Here is an 8,828-nt window from a genome sequence, read left to right as displayed (position 1 = left end):
GTTCCTGTGAGGTTTGTAGTTCTGCAACCCCCCCTCCAATGTTGGCATTTGAAGGAATGCCAATAAAATGTTTTGTTTGCGAGCATGCATTGTTTTTTCTCATTAACATAGCACAATAATGGCTATAAATTAAAAAAATAAATAAAACACAAATAAAATTACTTGTATCACCCTCCTTGTGTCACCACCAGAAGTAGAGTAGAGTTTGGGGATGTTCTAGGATTGCAGCAGAGGAGGTAGTCCCAACCAATCAGAACACAAGGACGGATTGAGACCAGTAGGATTATCGCACACACATAATTTGGAATGGCCTGAAAGTGATCATGTCAGCTATGAATAGAATTTTCCCATTTTTGACCAGGAACGGGAGAAGGCTGGACTGGGTGCGGGATAAGAACTGAATGAGAACGTGGCTGTGCCATAACATTTGTTCTGTTCAGGTTACATCCCATGCCCAGACCATTAGGAAAACACTGTGCACTAACCTCCTATGTCTTCTCCTTTTCTCTTTTCTTCACACCCTGCAGCTCCATGAATACTAAAATCTTTGTGCAAATAGATTACATCTTATTTTTGTCAGGATCTCTCAGTCTTGAATCATGTGGAATTTAATAGATGCAGTACAGACTGCCAAAAAATGGTGGCCTGCTGGCGCCTGTTTTTCCTCTGGAGGGAAGGCACAGCTGCCAAACCGTGTGGCTGCCCTCTGGTGAAAAAAGAACCCACAAAAAGCCAGTTATTTTAAAGCCGCAGGGGCGGTGTAACAAGTGCGCCACTGGCGCACTCATTATGTAAGCACCTGCAGTAATGTGCAGACGCCACATGGCACTTACGTAACAATGGCGGTGCCTGTGTACACAGGGCGCCACCATTGTTACGCCATCCATATGTTCTAGTGTTAGGGACCGTGGGGTTGCCGCATGATCCCTAACTCTAGAATCGGCCCTGGTATGCCCCTTATTGGCGGTATGTATCAGCCCTTAGTCGTCATTCTTGCTTGTTTTATTTTGGTTAGAGTTTATCCCAAGCAACACTTGATGCTAAACATGTCACATGAAGTTCTGTTAATGTTGCTGTATTTTAAAAATGAGAATATCAGTTGTGGAAGTCCTATTCAGGACTGGGATCACAGTGTGAAGGAAGCCACCCCGCAGTTTTTCCTTTTGAATTGTGATCCAAACAACACAGTGCAGAGAACTTCTGGAAATGCTACAGTTCTTATAATCTCCCAGCTGTCCTGGCTATTTCTCACGCTGGCTGGGGAATTCAGGAGGATAGGTAATTTAAAATGTCCTAGAATTTTCTCAGCTCTGCCACAGTGGCTATTTGGCTTGGGAATTACAGTCTCATTATCAGGGATTTGGAAGCAGTGAATTTTGTGTCTGTCAGTAGCTGATTTCCTTATTAATAACTTCTCTTAAATTTTGGAAAATGTCATTCATCATCATTTCCCTTGTCACTGCTTCATGAAATCTGGCAGCACATTTTTGGTGTGGCAGAAATCTTATAATTACATGTAATTTTAGCATCTATTTCTAAAGGTGATGATGATCACACAAACCCAGAAATAGTGGCCAATGAATTTTGAAAACTTCACCTTTTAGGTCTGGCTAAAAATGTAGGAGTCATACTAAAATAACAAAAACACCCGTATTACACCTTATATGTAACAACTAACCAGACTGGGTTGCTTTGATCAGGGCTAAGAGTGTTTGTTTTGAGGTTTGTAAATGATATAAATCTTTTTTTTAATTGATTGATTGATACCCCACCTTTTCTCCAATGCAAGATCCATGATAGTTTACAATTAAAATCAGGTCAAAAAGCCCCCAAAATATACACAATAATAAAAACAACACTGAATATATATATTTAAAAAAAACAGATGGAAAAAGCAGTACAGTACTGCCACATACAAAATTCTTCTGCAGCAATAATGGTATGTCAAAATAAAAAGGTTTTCCTGCTAGAGGAAGGAAAGCAGAGAGGGGCCAAGCCTAATCTTTTGCAGGAGGGAATTTCAGAGCCTGGGAGCAGCCTGCAAGAGGACCCTGTCCCATGTCTTGACCAAAACTTCACCACGATAGATTGGACTGAAAGAAGGCCTTCCCCCAAGGATATATCTTTTTGGCCTGTTGCCTGCATAACTGTGCATCTGTAAGTGTGCGTGCATCCACACAGTCCCTGCAGAAGAGATGGTAACTGGAATGAGAGTGGAGCAAGACAGCAATTTAGTTGTGTAGACATCTTCAGTAATGTTCCCCCACCCCTTGACAGTGAGTACTACTTTCCTTTTATTTTGCAGAAATACTGACAGGTGTACCTATTTGCATTTCACATGCTCATTTGGTTATTATTAGTTTTGCCTTTCCCCCATGTTTGAGGAAGGCTGTCTACTTCTCTTTCCCCACCCAAATCCTGTTTGTACATTTATGCAATTAAAATTTCATTTGTTGACTTTTAAAAAACATCAACAACACTTCTGGAAACTGGTCCCAGCAAAAGGTAGGTGTTTTTGTCATGCCATAGGCACCAGCCACTCAGTGTGATACTCCACCAGCTTTTACAGGAAACTTGCAAAATGGTTTCTCACCAAACTTAACCTTGGGCTTAACCTGTTTGCTTGCACAGAGTGTACTGAGTGAGTGTGTTTCCAGAATGACCTTACCATGTAAGTCATGTTTCATTGGAAACCACTCATAGAGAAAGCTGCTCCTTTCACTGCTGTGCTTCTATGCTGAAAAGCCACACAAAGCCAATCTGGTTTAGGCTCCCTTGTGGCTGCTTTTTCAAAGAACTTATAGATGTGACCATGGAACTCCTGCTGCATTGTCTATTTGTGACAAAGGTCTGTTCCACGCAACACAGTTACACTGATTTGATAGCACTTTAACTCCTATGGACCTATCCTATGGAATCCTGGGACTGGTAGCTTGAAATAGCACTGGAGCTTTGTGGCAGAAAATTCGAAATACTTAGTGAAACTGCATGGCAGCTAAAGTAGTATCACTGTATAACTGTATAGTGTGAAAGAGACCAATGACACAAATTACTTAACAAGGGGAAGTGGGGAGGAAAAAGGCTTTGTACCATAATGTTTGAAGTGAAGTTTTCTTCTTATTGCAGAATAACTGGAGACTAGGTGGATACCTTCTGTAGAAGCAGCATTTTCAGGACATGGAAATTCTGTACGATGTCAAGGAAAGTCCGAGTCTAGTGTCAAGGAATGCCTGAGGCCTGGGGTGGAAATGAAGTTGCCACTGTCTCAAGCTCTGAGATTTCTGTGGCAAAACCTGAATCTTAGGGATGTCACCTTGTGATGTTATGAGGTGGGTCCCGGTAATATCATTAAACATGATATATTAAGCATCAATGATAACAAACTTGGAGCACGCCTTTCTGCTACTCCAGAAATTAGGACATGGAACATTAGGAGGAACTTCCTGAGGGTTTGATAGTAGAACACGCTGCCTCAGAGTGTGGTGGAGTCTCCTTCTTTGGAGGATTTTAAACAGAGTCTGGATGGCTATTTTTTTTGTTTGTTTTTTATTCATATACCGCTATTCCAAAGATCATAGCGGTGAACAGCAAGTAAGCTAATTAGCAAGTAAGCTAATTTGCCCCCAACAGTCTGGGTACTCATTTTAGTGACCTCGGAAGGATGCAAGCCTGAGTCGAGCTTGGGCCCTTTTGCTGGTCTTGAACTCGCAACCTTGTGGTTTTGAGTGAATGGCTGCAGTACAGGCATTTAACCACTGCGCCACCAGGGCTCCATGTGTCAGGTGTGCTTTGATCATGTATTCCTGCATGGCAGGGGGTTGGACTGGATGGATTTTATGGTCTCTTCCAACTCTATGATTATATGATGGAGTACACCATTCAATTAAAAAAAACACCAAGTCTAACAAATGAGAAAAAGACACACATTTTTCAAGGCAACACTCTTACCCTGAAATTCTTCCTCTTCATGCTGAGGATTGGAGAAAAGGGTCCAGACCCAGAGAATTCTATCTGGGATACATGTAACCCTTCAGATGTTGTTAGACAGCAAGTCCCAGCATCCCTAGTTAGCCTAACCAATGGTGATGGATGCTGACAGTTGCAGTCTGACATCTTCTTGAAGAGCCACATGATTCGCAACCCTGTTCTGTTTAGTTTCTACTAAATGCAGTGTGCTTGAACAAAAGATGTCCCTCCCTACATCAAATCTCTTGTCTGTTGAAGGAAAACTGCTCCACACAGCATTGTACTGAAAGCAAAAGATAAAAACAAAAACACTCTTGCACTTAAACTTGCTGAATAAATTACCAACAATAGTAAAAATGTACATGAATAATACTAACAAATATTAGTTTAAAAACAGAAAACAGGTTTTTTCAAATCCTTCTGTCAACAGCATTCTGTTAAGAACTTAAATACGCAAGGAAGAATCCAAACTTAGTCATACATAATAACTAGCTAACATATTTGGTCACTTGTCTTATTGATTTCAATGAGTTTCCTCTCCGTATGACTAAGTCTGGATCCAACACCCTATATCCTATTACTCAAATGAGGCTATTTACTTTTAGGAATATTATCTCTACCTGTAGCCATAGCCAAACCCAGAGTATACAGAAGGATATTTGTCACTGAGCTTAGTGTCATAATTATGTTTGCTTTTTAATAATCAAAGCAGCAATTCTCTAACTCCTAGTTAAGGCACTGAGTAGTGCCTATTTTAAGAGAGAGTGCTAGGTGTTTATTATGAAAAAACTAATCTAAATCAGGACAGAGAGTGGATGTGAGTAAGACAACTGTCTGCCTTCAAGTTACAATCTTTTATATACCAGTGATGCAGGAACAAGGAAATACTCATAGAACCAATTTCTTAATAAAGTATATCCCTTCAGTTACTAGTAGTACCTCTGTATCCACTGTTTTTTCTTTATTTAAAATAAGCCCCTTTATTAGTTTAGTTATAAACTAACCTCTAGATAAAAGAAACAGAATTATAAGAATAACATTAGTGGTAGTAGGAGCAAGACTCAAAACAAGAATTAAAAAACCCCAAGAAGTAAGAACAGCAATCAAAAGAGTGTCAGATAAAGCTGAGGTTTAAACCTACTCCAAATGGGGTAAAATCCAAAGATTTAGTAAAACTGAAGTGTGGTCTGAACCGTCTGATGGTTTGGAGGGCAATTTCCCCCTCTTTGAATTGTTTTTTTAAAAAATATTCTTTAGAGTTATAATGCTATTGTGCAAAGGTACCACTCCATTGATGCACTATAGCACTTTAAAAAAATAAAATAAAAAGAGAGAAAGGAAGTATACATATTTTCTTCTTATTTATTTCAGAATTTAAAAAAAGCCACTCAAAGGATGGAATAAAATGTTACAGCTGTTGCTAGGAATTACCAGTAAATATCTAGGACAACAGAAATGTTGTTCAAATAATTTTAAACACCTCAGAACTATATTGCAACCTCCCCTTTTCTAGGGGTGTCCAGAGACACTACCAGTTTTAAGAACCTTCTCTCTCTGCAAGTGAAATTGAAACAATAATAGCAGATCATATATAATATATTTTTTCTTTAACATGGAAAGCTGGACTGAAAGTATTTGTTTCTTGTACTTAGTTTTATTGACTAGGTTCAAAAGAGCCACACAGCTTGCCTAGAGCTATTTAAAAAAACACACAACCAAACCAAACCATCTTTTAAAAACCTGCCAAGTTCTTTCTGCAAGCACTATGTCCATCATGCTAAAGTGGGACAGTTGGTGCCCTTGGGAGGAAAGCTCAGTTTTTACATATAACTGAAATTTCAAATAGGACTTGGTGTTTCTGATGAAGCAGTCCATGAAAACCCATACTATGGTAAATCTGTCTCTTTAAAGTGCTACAGGAGGACTCTTGTCATGGCCCACCCTTTTGGAAATGGGATTAAATCCTATGGGCCCATTCACACTGCATTTTAACCTGGGCGCCAATCTGATTTAAATGAGGTTCATTCATACTTGCGCCAGGGTTTCCTGACCCGAATCGGGGGGGGGGGGGTCATTCATACTTGTGCCAGGGTTTTTCTACCCGATTTTTGCGGGGGGCAGTGTTAATCCCCCTTAACCCGAGGCTTTTTGCCATGGATTTTCTTGCAGTTCTTTTCAAAAGAACTGGTTTTCTGCCAATGGGAACTTGAAAATTGTTCTCATCTGATTCCTTCCTTCCTTCTCCTCTCCCTCAGCCACCCCTGTTCTTGCCTCCCTCCAGCCACCTCTGTTCACCACCCTGATCTTGCTTGCATTCGTCCCCTCTGTCCTTCTCCTTCCTCCTCTTCCTCTTCCTCCATCCTCTGTCACCCTGATCTTGCCTGCATTTGTCCCCTCCATCCTTCTCCTTCCTCCTCTTCCGCTTCTTCCCTCTTCTATCACCCTGATCTTGCCTGTGTTCACCCCCTCCGTCCTTCCCCTTCCTCCTCTTCCTCTCCCTCAGCTACCTCCACTCTTCCTCCCCTTCCTCCTCCCCCCCTTCTGCCAGGATCGTGGCATTTTACCCTATTGCCAAATGTGAAAGAAATCCCGGGGTAAAATGCCACCTGGCAAATCAATGCCACGGATAGAATCAAGCCTGGCAATAAATGCCATGGAGAGATTCAGTCATGGCATTCCAGGGAAATAATCCGGTTCCCACACCAGGTTATTTCTCCAGTGAGAATGGGGCCTATGTTTCCTTGGGTTCAAGACACTAATCAGCAATCGACCACATACAAAATAAATAATATGTTCCTCCTCCCATGTCATATAAATTGAATAGCCACATTTCTAGACAGTCTAATCATATTTAAGTTGGTTAAGAAAAATATTGAAATGATCTGAACACAGTTCTGCAAAAGCTGCTCAAAGTTTCTGTCACATTGCCCAAATATAGGGTACTCTGGATTGGCCAGGGTGTGGTTGCACCTGTTGCTGCTTAACCCTCAGGACTAGCTTCAGGCTTTTGGATAGTTTAGGTGAAGCCATGTTCCCACTCATCCTTTGGTTCATTGCACTGGCAAGCCCTCCTCATGCTTAGCTATTTATTTGGCTGTGTGCAGCCCCATGCTGCAGTCAAGTCTGCTGGGATCACTGACTGCTTTGCTGCCTTTCCTACCTCCATGGCTCTCCAGAAATTCTGTCTGTGAGAGGCTGGTCTAGTTTAATTGCCAGGGATTTGCCCTTGTTGCTCACTGGACCATTTGCCCTTCCAAGGCCTCCTCTCCCATTAGTCAGAATGAGGGAACTGCTTCAGCAAACAAATGCTGGGAAACAGCTGTGGCAAGAAAATGGTCTGGGACAAGACAGGCCACCCTTCTGTTCTGATTCTTGTGTATATGCCTCACAGCTTCTGAACTGTTGTTATTGTTGTTGTTTATTTATATAGTGTCAACCAGGTACATGGCACTTTAAAAACAGTTGCAAAATAAATTTGCCACATCATCTCAGGTACAAGCGAAGATGCCTGATCTCCAAGGATAGATGTTTGAGTAGTGTTCCTAGATATCAGAACCTGGGGGTTCTTCTCTGGTCTGTAGAGTGAGATAGAGGAATCTCAAGGCCACAGCATTGCCGTGTGTGTGTGTGTATGTGTGTGTCTCCCTGGTGTTTTTTTAAAATTGAATGACATTCCCTGTGCAAATGTGGTTGATGCTTAATGCATCATGTTTACTAATATAACTGGGTCCTCCCTGTTGTACCATCACCAAGAAACAACCCCCTCCCCATAATATTGCAAAGGATCATCCCTAAATCTCAGGTTTTGATACTTGGGGCTTAGAGCAGTTCTGATCTGGTGATGCTAGGTTTGAGAAGGAGGAGATACTAAGAATATCTAGGATTGGGTCAGCATGAGAAAAATGATTTTGAAAATCTGAGATCCCCTCCCTGCATTTGTCTAGTATCTCCAGTGGACAATGAATTCTACCTTGTCATCTTCAACAACATCTGTAAACAGAATGGTGGAAAATGCATTTCCTTTGCCCCAGGTAGTAAAATGCCTTAAGCTGACCCAATGCCTGACCATCACACCATCTATGCAAATATGTGGTCTGAGGTGAATTCTTGAATAGTGGAGGGTTGTAATGAAATCTAGAACCCCTTCAGTTTTAGCTGGATCAAACAGAGAGCAACTCATTGATAACTGCTTTGCAAAATCAGTAGTCTAGCTGTGTTCCCTTCAAGAATGACTATATGTGGATATAGGAATGGATATGTGCTATTCCATTTAGCTTCTCTAAATAAGATAATGCCTATGGCCATGACCTAGAACTGTTTAATCAAGGGGGGTGGTGGTCAGTTTTGTAGGGTCCACATCATAGGAAGAGGTAACATAGAATAATTTAACCACCTATCTCATGTCTGTTTGATTTCTGCACTGTCAAAGCAACGCAGAATGTCGTGTTGATATGGTGCTAGTTTTGGCCATGGTAAAGTATAGCTGAGTAGGAAGTATGGGGTTTGTCTTTGAACATGTCCATTGTTTATTTTGTTTTAGGAGACATGAAAGCTGAAAAATATCACATTTGTTCTGAGTAGGATGTGGACGCATGAACAATTTCTTCTAAAGAATTGAAAAAGTGTATGGTTTTTTTTTTTTTTTTTTTTTGTGGTTCTTATAATTCTTCAGTCCATTGGTTGAACTCAGTGTTAAGTAAGCTTATAAAGATATCATGGAGAGGAGGAAAACAAGACCAGTATTTTTGGCCTGGGGTCCCTAGGGTCCCACACCCTCTTGGTTTTTTCATGTCCAGGGAGGTATGATTTCACAGCTGACTTGATGAATGGTAGTGGATTCAGTTGTGGGCTTGAGACATGTA

Source organism: Sceloporus occidentalis, unplaced genomic scaffold (assembly GCF_023333645.1).
Source record: "Sceloporus occidentalis isolate IW3139 unplaced genomic scaffold, rSceOcc1.0.p SCAF_5, whole genome shotgun sequence".
Classification (NCBI taxonomy): Eukaryota; Metazoa; Chordata; class Lepidosauria; order Squamata; family Phrynosomatidae; genus Sceloporus; species Sceloporus occidentalis.
This window is presented reverse-complemented; position numbering follows the sequence as displayed.